Source organism: Scyliorhinus canicula, chromosome 7 (genome assembly GCF_902713615.1).
Source record: "Scyliorhinus canicula chromosome 7, sScyCan1.1, whole genome shotgun sequence".
Lineage (NCBI taxonomy): Eukaryota > Metazoa > Chordata > Chondrichthyes > Carcharhiniformes > Scyliorhinidae > Scyliorhinus > Scyliorhinus canicula.
In genome coordinates, this window is record NC_052152.1 from 21,758,512 (window position 1) to 21,774,266 (window position 15,755).

The 15,755-nt window shown below is 46.0% G+C and overlaps 1 protein-coding gene across 2 annotated transcripts in view; it reads left to right on the forward strand.

The window, feature by feature from the left end:
- The window catches only part of kcnj15 (potassium inwardly rectifying channel subfamily J member 15), a 30,693-nt gene that overhangs the window by 11,807 nt on the left and 3,131 nt on the right, over positions 1-15,755 (forward strand). The window lies entirely within an intron of this gene.

The following is a 15,755-nucleotide window of genomic DNA, read 5'->3' on the forward strand; positions in this document are numbered from 1 at the left end:
ATGCGAGAGTCTTATTTTTTAAAATTTTATCAACAAATTTAGAGTGCCCAATTCTTTTTATTCCAATTAAGGGGCAATTTAGTGTGGCCAATCCACCTACCTGCACATCTTTGGGTTGTGGGGGTGAGACCCATGCAGGCACGGGAGATTGTGCAAACTCCACACGGACAGTGACCCGGGGCCGGGATCGAACCTCAGTGCCGTGAGCATCAGTGCTAACCAGTCTGCCACCGTGCCGCCCTGCGAGGGCCTATTATAAAAGAAACATTTGGAAGGTATTAATGGCATGGACAAATCCAGCATGAATTTATGAAAAGCAAATCATGCTCAACAAATCTACTGCTGTTTTTTGAGGGTGTAACTAGTAGAGTAGATAAAGGAGAGCCAGTGGATGTGGTATATTTGGACTTTCAGAAGGCTTATGATAAAATCCCTCAGAAGAGGCTAGTGGGCAAAACTAAAGCACATGGGATAGAGGGTAATGAACTCGCATGGATCAAGAATTGCTTTAGAGACAGGAAACAGAGAGTGGGAATTAATTGATCTTTTCTAAGTGGCAGGCAGTGACTAGTGGGGTACCACACAAGTGCTTAGACCCCAACTGTTCACGATATATATATAAATGACCCGGATGAGGGAGCCATATGTAACATTTCCAGATTTGTTGATGACACAAACTGGGTGGAATTGTCAATTGTCAAGGGGATGCAAGAGGTTTTAAGGTGATTTAAACAAGTTGAGTGAGTGGGAAAACACCTGGCGGATGCAGTACAACATGGCTAAATGTGAAACCATATACTTTGGTGTGAAAGACAGAAGAGAAATGGTGATATCTTGGGAACTGTGGATATACAAAGGGATCTGGGTGTCCTTATACACCAGTCAATTAAAGTGAAGAGGCAGGTGCAGCAGGCAATTCGGAAAGCAAATAGCCTTCATTGTGAGAAGATTTGAGTTCAGAAATAGAGACGTCTTACTGAAATTATACAGGGCCGAGGTGAGACCACACCCAGAGTATTATGTGCTGTTTTGGTTTCCCTCCCTAAGAAAGGATATGCTTGCCATTGGGAGAGTACAGCAGAGCTTCACTATGCTGATAGGGGTTGGCAGGACTGTCCTGTGAGGAGAGATTGGCTTGAGTGGGCCTGTGTTCACTAGAATTTAGAAGGTGGACCATTTCGGACGGAGATGAGGAAAGATTTCTTCACTCAAAGGGTAGTATACCTGTGGAATTCTCCACCACAGAAGGCTGTGGAGGCCAAATCACTGAATATATTCAAGAATGAGATAGGTAATATTTTAGGTTTTAATGGCATCAAGGGGTATGGGGAGAAAGTGGGAATATAGCATTGAGATAGAGGATTAGCCATGATCATATTGAATGGCAGAGCAGGCTCGAAGGGCTGAATGGTCTACTCCTGCTCCTTGTTTATTTGTTTGTAACACACTAACAACATTGCAAAAATACTAAATAATCAAGGGGCGAAAGGAGAGGAGGAAATAAATATAATAACTATCACTATAGAAAAGTACTAAGGAAACTAATGGGGATAAAAGCCAACACATCCACTGGACCTGATGGGTTGCATCCTAAGATCTTAAAGGGAGTGGCTACAGAGATAGTGGATGTACTGGTTGTAATCGTCTACATTCTGGAAAAGTCCCAGAGGATATGGAAAACTGCCTATATAGCTCCCTTATACAAAAAGGGAGGGAGACAAAAAACAGGTAACTATAGGCCAGTTGGCTTAACATATGTAATTGGGAAAATGTTAGAATGCATAATAAAGGATGTAATAGGAACATTTAGAAATATTATATAATCAAGCAGAGTCAGCATGGGTTCATGAAGGGGAAATCATGCCTTACACTTTTATTAGAATTCTTTGAGGTGGTAATGAGCAGGGTAGGAGAGATGTAATAAACTTGGATTTCCAAAAGTGCTCGATAAGGTACCAAACAAAAGGCTACTTAATAAGATGAGTCCATGGTGTTGGGGGTAGTATATTAACATGGGTCAAGGATTGGCTAACTAGTAGAAGACTTGGGGCAACAGGGGATTTTCAGGATGGCAACCTGTAACTAATGGAGAACCACAGGGATCAGTGCTGGGGCCACAATTATTTACCATATATTAATGACTTGGACAAGGAGTAAATGTACTGTTGCCAAGTATGTGGATGACACAAAAATAGGTGGGAAGACACGTGGTGAGGATGTCACAGTCCATAGAGGAATATAGAATATAGTGAGTGGACAAAAACTTGGCACAGGAAATATCGGGCGGAATTCTCCGCTCCCGCGAAAAATCGGGGAGGCCGTCGTGAACTCGGCCGAGTTTCACGACGGCCTCGGAGGCCACTCCTCTCACCTTATTCACTCCCACCCAGGGGGGGCTAGGAACGGCGCTCCGTAACTCTTGGCCACTGGGCCTTGCCGCCGGCGTGCCGAGAGTGACGCAACGGCGGCGCTTAAGTGACGTCAGCCGCGCATGCGCAAGTTGGCCGGCTCCAACCCGCGCATGCGCGGCTGACGTTACAACGGTTGATGGCTCAAACCCGCGCATGCACGATTGCCGTCTTCCCCTCCGCAGCCCCGCAAGACGTGGCGGCTTGATCTTGCGGGGCGGCGGAGGGGAAAGAGTGCGTCTCTTTGAGACGCCGGCCCGACGATTGGTGGGCACCGATCGCGGGCCAGTCCCCTCCTGAGCACGGCCGTGGTGCTCACTCCCCTCTCCGCCCCCCACAAGCTTCAATCCAGCTTTTGGCGCCATGTTCACGACAGCAGCAACCAGGTGTGGTTGCCGCCATCGTTAACCGGTCGCGACCGGCAGGCCGCTCGGCCCATCTGGGCCGGAGAATCACTGGTCGCCGTGAAAAACGGTGAGCGGCGATTTTTCCGAGCGGGGGTGGGAGAATCGGGGGGGGCGCCAGGGGGGCGTGTCGTTAGCCGCCCGGCCCTCCCGGGATTCTCCCACCCGGCGTGGGGAGCGGAGAATCGCGCCCATCATGTGGGAAAAATTCATATAAACCAACAAGAATGTCCGCGAGAGCTGGGCCTAGAGGGGCTCCCATGGAAGCACATTTGGTGTGATTGAAACTGAACTCAACTGCATGCGTTGCTGAGTTCATAAGAGCAATTCATACAGATTCAAAACATGGTGGCGTGTCTGGATTCAAACGGCATTGTTTGTGGTGCAAATGTTGATGGCTTCCTTTTGAATGGATTATCTGCTAATATGAGCAGTCATATTTGTCAGCCTTATTTTTAAAAGTGGGATAGTACTTATCGCAGAAAGCATTCATCTCCCATTTTATGTGCCCTTGCTTTTTCTGCTAAATTACTTTTGGGCTGATTAACTTACAGTCTTCCCGGTCTTCTGTCCGCTAAGGGCAGTCTTGTTCACAACCATGGCAAGTATCCCATCATCTCAGCAATCTAAGAGCATTTATTCAAAGTTCTCCACCTTACGTAGTACATCCCTTTCTGATTGGAGTAGCCAGAGGAGAGGTGTATTCGCTGTCTGTGTGTGTGTGTGCTCCATTCAGAAATGCACAGGCAGAGATCTCTCCAGAACTATGGTACAGAGTGTTCAGTAGCGTATTTCTTAACAACACCAAATATTATCTCAGTAACCGATGGACATTTACCAGATTTGGGGCCTCACGGTAGCATGGTGGTTAGCATCAATGCTTCACAGCTCCAGGGTCCCAGGTTCGATTCCCGGCTGGGTCACTGTCTGTGTGGAGTCTGCACGTCCTCCCCGTGTGTGCGTGGGTTTCCTCCGGGTGCTCCGGTTTCCTCCCACAGTCCAAAGATGTGCGGGTTAGGTGGATTGGCCATGCTAAATTGCCCGTAGTGTAAGGTTAATGGGAGGATTGTTGGGTTACGGGTATATGGGTTACGTGGGTTTAAGTAGGGTGATCATTGCTCGGCACAACATCGAGGGCCGAAGGGCCTGTTCTGTGCTGTACTGTTCTTCTTCTAAATTTGTTGATTTAATTCACACAATAATCACTTGTATTCATATAGTTCCGTAACCACCAAAACATCCCGGACCACTGCATTATGAACCAAGATTTGACAGCGAGACACATGGCACACGGCCATATTAGGGCATTTGCCAAAAAACCGGGTCAGGGGCAGGTTTTGAGGAACATCTTAAAGGGAGAAAGAGAGATCAACGGTACGAGCTTACGGCTGGCAGGCAGCTGCAGGTACCGCCACCAACGATGGGGCAATTAAATAAGTGCGGCCCGAGGGGGTTGGAATTATATATTGCACATTGAGGATTAAAAGGAAAATATCACAAATGCTGGTAACATAAAATAAAAACAGAAAATGTTGGAAAAACGCAGCAGATCTGGCAGCATCTGTGGAAAGAGGAACGGAGTTAACGTTTCGAGTCCAATGTGACTCTTCTTCAGAGTTAAAGAGAGAGAGAAATATGATGGATTTTATTTTGTTTAAGTGGAGCAGCTGCTGTAAAATATGCCACTGGTCAGTAGGAGCTCAGGAGAGCTTTGACAAAGATGTCATTGTCACAAGACAAAAGCAGTGATATGGTTGTGGGACTGGAAGAGACGATAAGAGACGCGGATATTCGCTTGTTTCCAATTCCTTCCTTTTCATGGAATGTGGGTGGTAAATTGTTCCTTCAGGTATCAATCACACCTCATCTATTTTTAAAAACTTTGCCTTACACTATAGTCCTTCATGATCTATCTGAGGTGTTGAGATCTAACCCCTTCACTTTGGAGACCTCAGGCGGGCAATGTTCAATGCTGGTCTTCACTAATGGGGACCTGATGGAACGGGACTTATGGGGTTCTCCCAGGGGATTGGGGCACCCAGGTGCTTGCACTATGGGCAGGGTGGCACCCTGGTACTGCTGGTGCCACCCAGGCACCTTGGCGCTGCCAGCCTGGTGGTGTCAGGCCGGCACTGAAAGGTGACCATGTGGCACTGGCAGAGATATTGCAAGGTTGGCAGTGCCAAGCCGGCACCTTTCCTGTGATGGCGATCGGACCAAGAGGTGTCCAGCGCAGGTGCTGTGGGGTGTGGGAGGGCCCAAGGACCCCTTATAGGTGCGTTGGGATTTGGGTGGGTTTGGGGGTTGTTTCGGGGGGTCAAGAGCAGAGCTCCTCAGTGCAGGAAACGGGACTAAGAGTGGCCTCGGCGGCCCCAAATAGAACCAGAGTACCAGTAGATAACATGGTGTTTCTTGGCACTTTCTGCTTTTATTTCAGAATTCCAGCATCCACACTAATTTGCTATTGATAGAAAAGTTCGTTCCAGAAAGTTTTTATCCTCTGCTTTTGAATACTCGCTTCAGGCCTCTGCTGACTTTATTCCAAATAGGGTGACCACCTCTGATGAAATAAAATAAGGGACACTTTGGTCATGGGGCTGGAGGGGGTTCTGATGCTGGTTACCGTAAGATTGGGAGGGTGAGGGTGGTAGAGGTGACCATGAATCTGGGGGTTCATAAGAGTTGGTGGGAGTTGAGCATGTGTCCCCCTGGTGGCCAACAGGGTAAACAGCCCAAATAAGGGACCGTCGCTGAAAATCCAGACAGTTGTTGACTCCTGGGTTCTTTTGACTATCCAACCTCGCTTCAGTTGCTTGGCGACCGTTGCTTCTTCCTCTGTCACTCGGGCTCTGTTCAATTCTTGTTTTTATTACTTGACAGCAGCTCAAGGGTTAAAAAGTCTCACTCGACAAAATGAACATGCTGTAATCAGTCTGGTACAGAATGTCCTCCTAGTGAGCGGGTGGTGCAGAGGTTCCAGGAAACATTTGAAGAGGAGGAAGTTTTAAAAACAAAATCTTGCAGCATCTACAGGGCACGGCAGGCGTTAGCCAAATCTATTAATGATTCTTCTCATTAGGCAGCAGATCACTTTTCTAACGAAAATAGTTTCAGGTTTCTGCGTTGCAATTGGGATTGCAACAGGGGCGGCACAGTGGTTCGCACCGCTGCCTCACGCAGAGGCGGCACAGTGGCACAGTGGTTCGCACTGCTGCCTCACGGCACCAGGGACCTGGGCCCGATTCCAGTTTTGGGTGACTATCTGTGTGGAGTTTGCACTTTCTCCTGTCTGCAGGCTTTCCTCCGGGTGCTGCGATTTCTTCCCACAGTCTAAAGATGTGCCGGTTAGGTGGATTGGCCATGCTAAATCGCCCCTTAGTGTCCCTTTGGTTAAGTGGGTTATAGAGAGAGTGCAAGGCTTGGTAAGGTGCTCTTTTGTGTGGGTCAGTACAGTCTCGATGGCCGAATGGCCTCCTCCTGCACTGTAGAGATTCTACTATTGCCTTGATGTATAATTATATATGTGTTAAATTTTTATGCCTATATACATTTAAATTGTGAAGAACAGCTGGTGAATAAAATATACATTTTTATATATATATATATATATACATATACACACAAACTTCTGTTTGCAAATACAATTTGAGCTGTAATAATAATAATAATCTTTATTAATGTCACAAGTAGACTTACATAAAGTTACTGTGAAAAGCCCCTAGTCACCACATTCGGGCACCTGTTCGGGTATAGAACATAGAACAGTACAGCACAGAACAGGCCCTTCGGCCCTCAATGTTGTGCCGAGCCATGATCACCCTACTCAAACCCACGTATCCACACTATACCCGTAACCCAACAACCCCCCCCTTAACCTTACTTTTATTAGGACACTACGGGCAATTTAGCATGGCCAATCCACCTAACCCGCACATCTTTGGACTGTGGGAGGAAACCGGAGCACCCGGAGGAAACCCACGCACACAGGGGGAGGACGTGCAGACTCGACACAGACAGTGACCCAGCCAGGAATCGAACCTGGGACCCTGGAGCTGTGAAGCATTTATGCTAACCGCCATGCTACCCTGCTGCCCTGCAGAGGTATATGGAGGGAGAATTCAGAATGTCCAAACTACCAAACAGCACGTCTTTCGGGACTTGTGGGAGGAAACCGGAGCACCTGGAGGACACCCACGCAGACACGGGGAGAACGTACAGACTCCGCACAGACAGTGACCCAAGCCGGGAATCGAACGCGGGTCCCTGGCGCTGTGAAGCAACAGTGCTAACCACTGTGCTACCGTACAAAACTACATTGAAGGATTTTTGTCAGAGTTCAGTTATTGATTTCTTTAAAAATTCATTTGCTGTGTGTGGACATCACCGGCAGAACCAGCATTTAATTCCCTCCCTACTTACTCTTAACCGATTGGTTGTTCGGCCATTTCACTGAGCACTAATACAAAAGCTGGAAACGTGAAATAAAAGTAGTAAATGCTGGGAGTTGTCAGTAAGTTGGGGGCACCTGTGGAGAGAGAAACAGAGTTAACGTTTTAAATCGATGTCCTGCTGCGTGTTTGCTGCATTTTCTGTTTAGAATTCAGAGAGAGGGCAGTTAAGAGTCAGTCCACATTGCTGCAGACAGGAGTCACAATAGACCTGGTTAAATAAGGACTGCCAATTTCTCTTTCTTCAAGGTCATAAGTGAGCCAAATGGATTCACATTTGCAACAACCGGTAGTTCCAAGGTTCCCAATGCAATACAGTAGCATCTCAATCCAGCTATCCAAAAATTGGAATTGTCCACCGGGTTTTTTTTAGAATGGCCATGAATCAATTTTATTGAGTAAAATAAAATAAAACTTACTTGGATAATTGGCCTGATGTGGCGCCTGACTTGTGCGCCAGTCTATTCCCGCTCTTCGAGTGACCCTTGAGCTCACCTGATTCAGTTTGACCTGAAATACCCATGACCCTAACCGCAGATTCGAAATCTGCCCTGATCTGAAATGTGGCACTGCCTCGTTCCTGAGGTCCCCTGTTTGCGACGCTGCTTTATCCTTTTTATTCCAGGATTTATTTATTAACTGGATTTAAATTTCACAAACGCCACTGTGGAATTTAAACTCACACCTTGGGATCATTCATGCAGGCCGCTGGATTACTGCTGCTGTAACATCCCAACTATACGACCATTCCCAATAAGCAATAGCAAAATTGAGGCTGCAGTCTATGGCTGGAGTTAAGCTAGATTTAAAGCAAAGGCATATTGATGTCAGACGGCCCCCTGGAAGTGGATCTGATATCTCTGGGCTTTCCTGCCCTCAGTATTCTGAGATTACCTGCACTTCTCTGTTAAAAAAACACTTTTCATTGATACACAAGTGACTATACAAGTGCAACCTAAGAACATCGCACATTTATTAAGGTTTGTTTCCTTAAGTGCGATTTTTCCTCTATTGCCAATAACGCTCTAAATAAGTTGGCTATCCGCCTGTATTTGTGTGTGAAGTGATTACCAGCTTAACGTGCCCCAAACACTGGCATGCACACTATGTTGACATGACCACGTGCTTTGTAGCACTTTAAACACAGCATGCAATCACTTGAGGCGATGAATATTGTTGAACACACTTCAAAAGTTTTGTTTTGAGGCAATATTTTGGGAAATCAATCATTTGTTTTTATTAGATTTACATTTCTGTGAGTATTATCTTCCAATCATGTCGCACTAATTTTCCTCGCGCATCTTTGTGTTACAAGGCTGCTTGTTCTGCTGCTGACTATTCCAGTTTACAGGCTGAATTAGTGAAAGTAGAGGACAGGAAAGATAGTTAGAACATTCCATCGAGCCAATGAAGTACTTTGAAGTGTGGCCACTGCTGCATAGTAGGAAAGGTTAATTATGAAGTAAACTTTCCACAAGTATACGGCAAACGTATCTCAGTGAAGTGTAATTCATACCCCCCCCCCCTCCCCCCCCCCCCGCATTATACATGGAATTTAATGCAGTGGAGAGAGGAGAGGTAAATGCCTACAAATATCTAGGGCACCAATCCACTACTAATGTAAAGGTTTATGAGTTTTTTGTGAATGATTAGGACTAGACCTCATTTATGTCCAGCAAAATAACATTTTTGCCAATGGTGTGGCCAGTCATGCTGGTGAAAACTATGGTACTAGGGGCGGCATGTGGCACAGTGGTTAGCATTGCTGCCTACGGCGCGGAGGACCCGGCTTCGAATCCCAGCCCTGGGTCACTGTCCGTGTGGAGTTTACACATTCTCCCCGTGTCTGCGTGGGTTTCACCCCCACAACCCAAAGATGTGCAGATTAGGTGGATTGGCCAAGCTAAATTGCCCCTTAATTGGAAAAAAAAATAATTGGGTGCTCTTAAAAAAAAAAAATTTAAAAAGGGGGGCAGCACGGTAGCATGGTGGTTAGCATAAATGCTTCACAGCTCCAGGGTCCCAGGTTCGATTCCCGGCTGGGTCGCTGTCTGTGTGGAGTCTGCACGTCCTCCCCCTGTGTGCGTGGGTTTCCTCCGGGTGCTCCGGTTTCCTCCCACAGTCCAAAGATGTGCGGGTTAGGTGGATTGGCCATGCTAAATTGCCCGTATTGTCCTAATAAAAGTAAGGTTAAGGGGGGGTTGTTGGGTTACGGGTATAGGGTGGATATGTGGGTTTGAGTAGGGTGATCATGGCTCGGCACAACATTGAGGGCCGAAGGGCCTGTTCTGTGCTGTACTGTTCTATGTTCTATGGTAGTGAAACTAGCCTGATCAAGTCGAGTCAAGCCACTCCATAACTCACACATGTTAAAAAGAGCAAAGGGACAAGAAAGGGCTTACTGAAGTCAGCCCCTGCTGTATTCTAGTTCTTCAAACCTAGCTACCATCGTACTATGTATTCTGAATGCCCTGATGCGATTTGAATTTGCTTTTTGCGTTTAGGTTTATACCCTCTAGGCTTGACATAGTTTTAAATAATATTCTGGATTCAAAACAGCTGGCGTAACCTATCATGATAATAAAAGATGTGAATATTTGCACTTAATAAGTGTTTTATGGTGTCATCGGAATGTCTCATGGTGCTTTATCAGGCAGATTACTGGATAAATAATGACCGATTCAGTTCAATGGTAACTCTTCTGACTGCCAAGATGGCTGCCGAGATTTAGGAGCAGAAATAGGCCATTCAGCCCCTTGAGTCTGTTCCAGTTTGGTCATTGGCTGCTCTGTATTTCAACCTTCCTTAGTCACTAACTTACAGAGACAAATTTACAGGAATGCAAGTTATGTTTCAGTAATCATGAGTCCTGCTGCTTTGACTCCCCCCACCACCCTCAAACCCCTCCCCCCAACCTGATGCTTGGACTCCCCTCCCCACCCCCTCCTCCCCACCCCCGCCAACCCTCCAACTCCCTGACCCTCAGACCCGACCCCCGTACCTCTGACTTCTCCCATTCCTCCAAATCCCCCCCAACAAACTTATGACCACCCCTGACCCTCTGACCTCCTAACCTGAGACCTCACCAACCTACCCACCATGCCACCGTACCCACCCTACCACCTACCCACCTAACCATCCTACGACTTACTCACCCTGGCACCTACTATCTTGCCACTCTGCCACTTACACGCTTCCCTCGCTCATTCACTAACACATTGAAAATGTCCCAAAGCTTTTCAATGTGTTCATGAATAAAGACTCTCCAGAATACACAGCTAGTGCCGTATAAAACGGTGATGACTTGGCTTCCCCTGATGACCCTGCACCACGAGGAAGGACTTTGAAAACAGGAATTCTCAGGGTTTCTGAACAGGCTGGGTTTGGAAGTTTGGGACAGAAACACAGAGCCCGGCGCTGTGCAAAACAAAAGAGCAATCCAACAGTAATTACTATTCCTTGGCTCATCAATTCCAAAGGACTTGTGCTCAGAATCGCATGGAGTATTCTAAATGGGTCTGACTAAGGCTCAGAATAGCTGAAGTATAAAGTTTTCCTCTTTGTATTCCAGTTCTTTGACGTGACACTTTAGTGTTGCACTTTGGAAGGGCCGTCCTTTTGATTGTCATATGAGGAGTGGTTGATGACGCTGGGTCTCTTTGGTTGGAGTTTAGAAATATATGGGGAGAACTTATTGAAACCTACAGGATACTGCAAGTCCTAGATAGAGCGGACGTGGAAAGGATGTTTCCACTTGTAGGGAAAAACTAGAACCTGATAGCACAGCCTCAAGACTGAAGGGACGATCCTTTAAAACTGAGATGAGGAGGAATTTTGTCAGTCAGGGATGGTGAATCTGTGGAACTCTTTGCCACAGAAGGCTGTAGAGGCTAAGTCACTGAGTCTCTTTTAAGACAGAAATTGACAGGTTCTTGATTAATAAGGGGATCAGGGGTTATGGGGATGAGAAAAATATCAGCCATGATTAAATGGCGGAGCAGACTCAATGGGCCAGATGGCCTAATCCTGTTAGTATGCTTTATGGTCTTATGATGAAAGCGAAGTCCCACTTGCCCTTTTGGGGGAATGTAAAAGATCCACGTGGCATGGTTTGAAGAAGAGCAGGGAAGTTCTCCTAATGCCCTGACCAATATTTAGGCCTTAACCAAACCAACAAAACAATTTAATTGATCATGAAATCAGGTGCAGACTTGCAAATTATCTGCCATGTTTTTTCTACTTTCCAGCAGTTAATCAGTGGCCTCAAAAGTATTTTGGAATGTTCAAAGGTTGTGCTATACACAGGCATGTTTTTTTTTTCTCCCCTAAGTGGAGAATCATTCTGCACACAAGAATATCCTAAAAGCCAGGTTGAGGTCAGCAAGCAGCTAAATTGGCTCTGGTGCTGTTGGTTAAGAGAGGAGTATCGGGCAGTTCATTGTGAAAACTCTCGGCTTTTCTTTGAACAGGGTCACAGAATCTTTGAGTGATTTGACACTGGACGGGTAGCTGTGTGGGGTGCACTGCTCAGCATGATTAGAGAGCTCACCTGTATCTATGTAAATGTGGGGACCCAGTGCAGGGATCCCATTACTTTTTTTAAAAATTGCATTGACATAGCACCTATCTTGACCTCAATCTTCCCAAGTGCATTGGAATCAATGAAGTAATGTTGGAAATGTAGGGCCCAATTTATGTACAGCAAGCTCCCACAAACATTAATGTGATAATGACCAGATAAACTGCTTTTGTGATGTTTATATCCACCAGAGAGAGTAGATAGGACTTCTAGCCTAACAAAAAAAAGTGTCAAAGTAAAAGCACCTTGAGTAATTCAGCTGGACAGGAGTTCAGATTGACATGTCATCTGGAGGATGGCACCTCTGACAATGCGGCACTCCTTCAATACTGCATTGGAATGTATCGACTGGTTGTGAAATGCTAAACAATCGATGAAGTCAGTGATTGTGCAATGGCTTAGAGATGGGCTGCACCTTAGTCTACATTTTTTGCAATCCTTACATTCCTGAACATTCATTGTAAGATTTTATCAAGGCCCATCAGGTAACCTGGGCTGTAGTCATAACATCTGACTAAACATATTCAGAAGCCCTGGGATGGGACTTGTACTTACAGCCTTTTGGCTCAGATGTGAAACTGTTACCAATTGAGCAAAGCTGACCAGCCCAAGCCACAGTTCTGTTAAATTTCAATCTGTTCCTTCATTGCTATTGGGTCAAAACACAGGAAGCTCGGATCTCAAAGTAATAGAGCGAGTAACTTCACCACTTTGCTAATCAGATGTTAAACTTTGCCATGGAGGGTAGTTCTCTTTGAGATGGAGTTTCTGCCTGCCCCTCAACATCAGCCCCAACCCTGAATATTTTCAGCAGGAGGTGACTGGTCAGAGGTGGGGGAAACTCAGTTGGTGAGACAGTGGCAAACTCCACCACAAGAGCTTTTTTAGATTGCCTTTCAGGAACCTGGCAAAATTTAGAGAAATACATGCCTAGGATCTGAGTAGAGCATTGAGATGGAATAAATACATTTCAGGCAAAGATTCATTTGAGGGCCAGGGCAGCACGGCGGCGCAGTGGTTAGCACTGCTGCCTCAAGGCACCAAGGTCCCGGGTTCAAACCCGGCTCTGGGTCACTGTCCGTGTGGAGTTTGCACATTCTTCTCATGTCTTCGTGGGTCTCACCTCCACAACCCAAAAATGTGCAGGCTAGGTGGATTGACCACCCTAAATTGCCTCTCAAAAAAAAAGATTCCTTTTGGGGAAGATCCGTGCCAACAGATTTTTACTTTCTTGAATTTTTAGAAATTAATTTACGGGATCCCTAGTTGCCTTTGGGAAGGTGGTGGTGAGCTGCCTTCTTGAACCACTGCAGCTCCTGAGGTGTAGGTATATCTACAGTGCTGTTAGGGAGGGAGTACCACAGATTGGATTGCAGAAGATTTTGGAAATGGTGACCTTTCGGCTAAGATCAAGTAAAGCCCGAGATCAGGCGTAATGGGGTGTTCTTATCAATGTGGATCTGTTTCATGGGGACCATGAATTGGACTCACGTTTGAATTTGAATTGAATTTTGGAGAAAGCAAAAGATGGCTCAGGGGCTTTCCCTGTCCATTCTGCGCAGTGGCTTTGTAACTCGAAGAAATTAATAAGATTTTTTTTTAAATTTTAGAAAAGGTGAAGGATGCATTAGCAGAGGTGAGGTGGATTGAGAGATTTGGTACACAGAAGACAGGGTGCGATTGGCGGGGGGGGGGGGGGGGGTATGAAAATTACGAGCAAGGAAACTAAAGGAAAAATAGGAAAATAAAGGGTTCTGAGTAGGATAAGGTAAATTAAAAAGAAATTGTTTGGAAATAATTTCAAAAGCCATCAGATGGGACAGTCATAATAGCAAATTATTGCATCTGCTGGAATCTGAAACAACATAAAATATTGGACAACCTCAATAGGTGTGACATGTGGATGCTGGAATCTGAAAAGAAGAGGCAGCCACTTCTTTTGTAACATTTTGAATAAAATGGGGAGTTGGTAATGGTGAGGTGAGATCCCCTTGTGGTGACGGGAAAGAAAGGGAGGAGGGAGGGAGGACTAAACCTGGACAGGGTGGGCACAGAAAGGATGCAGCCCTGTAAGGGAGTGCCTGGAGCGAGGGGACACAAGTGAGAAATAAGGGATTTCCCAGGTCACACTGACTTGAGAAGAAAGTGCTTCTCTCTGAGGCACGTGAATCGTTGAAACTTTCTTTCCCAAAGAGAGGTGGAAGCACACGGTGAATATTTTAAAGGCAGAGATAAATATATTCTTGACTGACAAGGGAGTCAAAGGTTATTGAGGATTGGCAAAATGTGCGGTTGACGCCAATATCAGATCAGCCATGATCTTACTGAACGGTAGATCAGTCCCAAGGGGCCGAATGGCCCTCTCCTGTTTGTAATTCATATGTATAAAAGGAAAGTTTTAGGTTAGCTCAAGGAAGGCAAACCAGGCCCAATGCAATAAGATGCTGAAGGAGATGAGAGAGGGAAATGACAAGGCCGTAAAAATATATGTGGCAATTCTATTTGAGTATGGGCCTGTGACAGAGGACTGCAGAGTAACTAACTAACAAAATTAAAAATAATATAGAGGGAGTAATATGGTAATTACAGGTTTATTAGCTTAAACACTGTGGCAGGGAATATTTGAGATTATAATAATAAATCAAATAACCACAAGTCTAGATAAGAAGTAAATAGAACAAGCCAGCATGGATTTGAAAAGAGACTTGTAAAAATGAATTTCACAAAATTTGTTCAGCAGGTAACAAACATAAATTTGGGAAATGAAGTGATTGTCAGGGATCATACACGGACATTTGGAATGCCTTCATCAGTGTGCGACATGGGAGATTACTAACGATAAACAGGTGGTAGGATAGCAAATAATTGGGTTGAAGGGAGAAAACATGAGGAAATGTAATTATGAATCATTGCCTTATAAGGAGTAGCACTTAATACAGAATCCTATAACAGATGTGTTTATTAATTTTCAAGGATGCAACAGGAAAGACAGAAGCAGACTGCTTCCAGTTTCCAGTAGTTAAGAGGTCAGAACGAGTGTCCATTGATAGAACTGAGGGCACTTTACACAAAGGGCTGAATTCTACGGCCTCCCACCAACATATTTGAAGGTGGGGAGGGGTACATGTAAAATAAAGGAGCTGGCCAACTTGGTGCCCTCTTGCCCACCCTAGCCCTGTCACCATATGATGGAAGTGGGTAAAGTGTTGGGCAGCCTGCCCACCCTTGCGCCTTTTGAGGCTTATAAGTGACCAATTAACTGCTGCTTAAAAGTCCCAATCTGCCTCTGCTGTCATTTTCTAGTTTGTTTGGGACGGCAGGGGAGTGGCCATCAGTCTGACAGCTTCCATAGGACAGGCTGCTGGCAGGCAGGGAGGGGAGTACCTTTTTTGAGGATCCCCTGTTCCCATTGGAAGGAACCCCCTCCCCACCTCAAGATCATGCCCCTCATTGCCAGAAGCTCTCTGGGGTGGGATTTCCTGTCCCTGAGGGGTAGAAGTCCCACTCTTAATGAACTAACACTGTCTCAAAGGTATTACCACTGCTGGGCAGCTGAATTTCTGGTTGGCGGACTTTTCAGCATGTGGGAAGGGGGCAGTGGGGAAGGGGGGGGGGGTGCGGAGGGCCGCTGGAGGGGGATTAGTGTGAGTAAACCATACCTCCCCTTAAAAGTAGCGTAAATGGTTGTGAGGCTGTGGAAATAATTTCCAGGATCGGATTTGGGCAGCATGGTAGCATGGTGGTTAGCATAAATGCTTCACAGCTCCAGAGTCCCAGGTTCGATTCCCGGCTGGGTCACTGTCTGTGTGGAGTCTGCACGTCCTCCCCGTGTGTGCGTGGGTTTCCTCCGGGTACTCCGGTTTCCTCCCACAGTCCAAAGATGTGCGGGTTAGGTGGATTGGCCATGCTAAATTGC